At 39.1% G+C, this 2,943-nt stretch overlaps 1 long non-coding RNA gene across 1 annotated transcript; it reads left to right on the plus strand.

Annotated features, from left to right (window-relative positions):
• The first annotated feature begins 1,522 nt into the window (after window positions 1-1,522).
• Window positions 1,523-2,201, plus strand: LOC106092720 (uncharacterized). Its single transcript, XR_001222211.1, has 2 exons — window positions 1,523-1,760; window positions 1,844-2,201. It is a non-coding gene; the product is annotated as an uncharacterized LOC106092720 (long non-coding RNA).
• The last annotated feature ends 742 nt before the right edge of the window (window positions 2,202-2,943 follow it).

A 2,943-nucleotide genomic window follows, 5' to 3' on the forward strand; every position in this document is an offset into this window, starting at 1 on the left:
ATAAAGTATATATATTCTTGATCGTCGTGAAATTTTATGTCGATCTAGCCATGTCCGTCCGTCTGTCCGTCCGTCCGTCCGTCCGTCCGTCCGTCCGTCCGTCTGTCTGTCGAAAGCACGCTAACTTCCGAAGGAGTAAAGCTAGCCGCTTGAAATTTTGCACTAATACTTCTTATTAGTGTAGGTCGGTTGGTATTGTAAATGGGCCATATCGGTCCATGTTTTGATATAGCTGCCATATAAACCGATCTTGGGTCTTGACTTCTTGAGCCTCTAGCGTGCGCAATTCTTATCCGATTGGGATGAAATTTTGCACGACGTGTTTTGTTATAATATCCAACAACTGTGCTAAGTATGGTTCAAATCGGTCCATAACCTGATATAGCTGCCATATAAACCGATCTTGGGTCTTGACTTCTTGACCCTCTAGAAGGCGCAATTCTTATCCGATTGGAATGAAATTTTGCACGACGTGTTTTGTTATGATATCCAACAACTGTGCCAAGTATGGTACAAATCGGTCCATAACCTGATATAGCTGCCATATAAACCGATCTTGGGTCTTGACTTCTTGAGCCTCTAGCGTGCGCAATTCTTATCCGATTAGGATGAAATTTTGCACGACGCGTTTTGTTATAATATCCAACAACTGTGTTAAGTATGGTTCAAATCGGTCCATAACCTGATATAGCTGTCATATAAACCGATCTTGGGTCTTGACTTCTTGTTATTTTTTACTTACCTCTGCCTTTTTGAACCATTTTGGTGTTAGATTTTATATTTTCATGTAACAATTGCTTTTCATAAAACAGCTGACCTTTACAAAACATCTGTTCAAAGTTTCAAATTTCTGCTGCCAAAAAAAGTCCGAGTAGAAATTTGCAGGTTCGGACTTTCAAAATTTGCTCTCTCTCTTGCTCTCTTCTGCTGGCAAATAAAATACTCAAACGACTTCCAGTAAAAATTTGTGCAAATAAAGTACTCGAACGACTTCCAGTAAAAATTTGTGCAAATTTGCACAAATTTTTGAGTTCCCGAAAACAGCTATTGTCGATAAATATGTACAGTTTGGGGGTGTTATGGGACCACAAACTCTTGGCCACTACATTGGATACCTGATTGACATGATGGGTCAATTACGGTTTTTAGGTAATTTTAGGAGGTAAATACTTTGATAAAAATTTTGTTATATTTTTAACCCACTCCCAACTACCTTTCATTTGAGTCCCATATAGCCATTATAGACTAAAATGCACATTTAGTAGGATTTTTTCTTAAACTACTCTCCAATACCTCTCATTAGAGCCCCATATTGGCATGAACACCAATATGTCTGTTTGAAGGTGTTTTGGGGTTGGAGCGCCCCCATGGGTACTGAAACTAAAAAAATAGTCGAGGAAGTCGGCGGCAAAAATCGAATTGAAACTAAATCCATTTCGACTTTTTGACTTCAAAGTCGATTAATCTACTTTTTTAAACCATAAAAGTCGACTTTGCCTATTTTACACAAAAAGTCCATTAATCGATTAGTCGAAAGTCGACTCCTCCCGCCGAGCATCAGCAAGGATTTCGAAGACTACATAATACAACAATTGCTTTGCATGCTATTACCGCACACATTTGCCGTGGCTTAAATCATCCCAGGCCATGAGATAGGACTGTCCACGTGGCACTGGACCTATCGACACGGTCAGCCATGCCAAACTATTTCAGGACCTCGCCATCGCCTCCAGCCAGGCCTATAATGCTGGGTGATAATGGTAAATAACAACTACGAAGTCAGTCATATGCATACAATTTAACCAATGTGTTTTTGTCATTTACATTCGAAAAAACAATGAAGTTATTTCTTTTCTGTTTTAAGAATGGTACAATTTATTAGTGCAAAAGTAAATATCCAGTATAGACTAAAACAATTATACTACGTAAAAGTTTAAGAAGTCTATATTTCTATTCGCGCACATCATATTTACGAGGAGCTCACTGATTTATTAGATAAGCCTGCGTTCAGCTGTTGGGTATTGACCGTGATGCAGCTATTTCATCATGTTGGCGTAATCCATGTTGTTATAATAGTTCCAAGACAGGTGGAATCAATTTGCAGTTCCTAGCTATATATTTCTCTGTTAATTGTAGAAAGGCAATCAACTTCTTGCATATTTACATATTGGAATTAGGAATAAAGAAATAAATAAAAAATACGCTAAGTCTGCACTTTTAATTTTTCCATACAGTACTATTTTTGGTACCAATGACAAATATAGGGCAATAACATCAATATCAACATTGGTTGTCAATACCGAACTGTTTATGAATCTTCGTAGTATGTGGCACCATCAGCATTCGGTTGGCAAAAAAGTGGTTGTGGCAACGAGTCTGTTTTCTGTGGGAAAAGAAGTCGAAACACCGTAGAGTGAAACAGGGAATTCCCCAAGGCGGGGTGATATCTTCGGTACTGTTTAACCTCTATCTATCCTCCATTCCACCCCCGCCAGACCGCATAGAGATGGTATCATATGCGGAAGATTATGGCATAGCATGATGGCATCATGGTAGGCCTCCCACCCAACGGTGATATCTGCGATAGGTTAAACGTCTTCCTCAACGAACTTCTCTTATTTCGCTGCAAAAATATGAAGACACCAAATCTTCAGCCACATTGTTCATTTCATACACGCATGAGGTTCGTAGGAAGGTGAAAGTGATGGTCGACGGAGTGACAATTCCGACCATCAAGTGTCCCAAAATATTTATTGCCACATTTGGCAGCTCTTAAAAATTCTTCTAGATATTACATTTGTATCGAAAGATATAAGCGCAAGAATATACGATTGGAATGTGTTGGATGACCACAGCTCTCTGATCATCGTTATATTAGTTTCAGCTTTGGAGAAAATACTGCAGAGTGGTCCCTCGGCTAAACAAAAAGGCGGATTGGGATAA

This window comes from Stomoxys calcitrans, chromosome 1, assembly GCF_963082655.1.
Source record: "Stomoxys calcitrans chromosome 1, idStoCalc2.1, whole genome shotgun sequence".
In the NCBI taxonomy this organism is placed as follows: Eukaryota; Metazoa; Arthropoda; class Insecta; order Diptera; family Muscidae; genus Stomoxys; species Stomoxys calcitrans.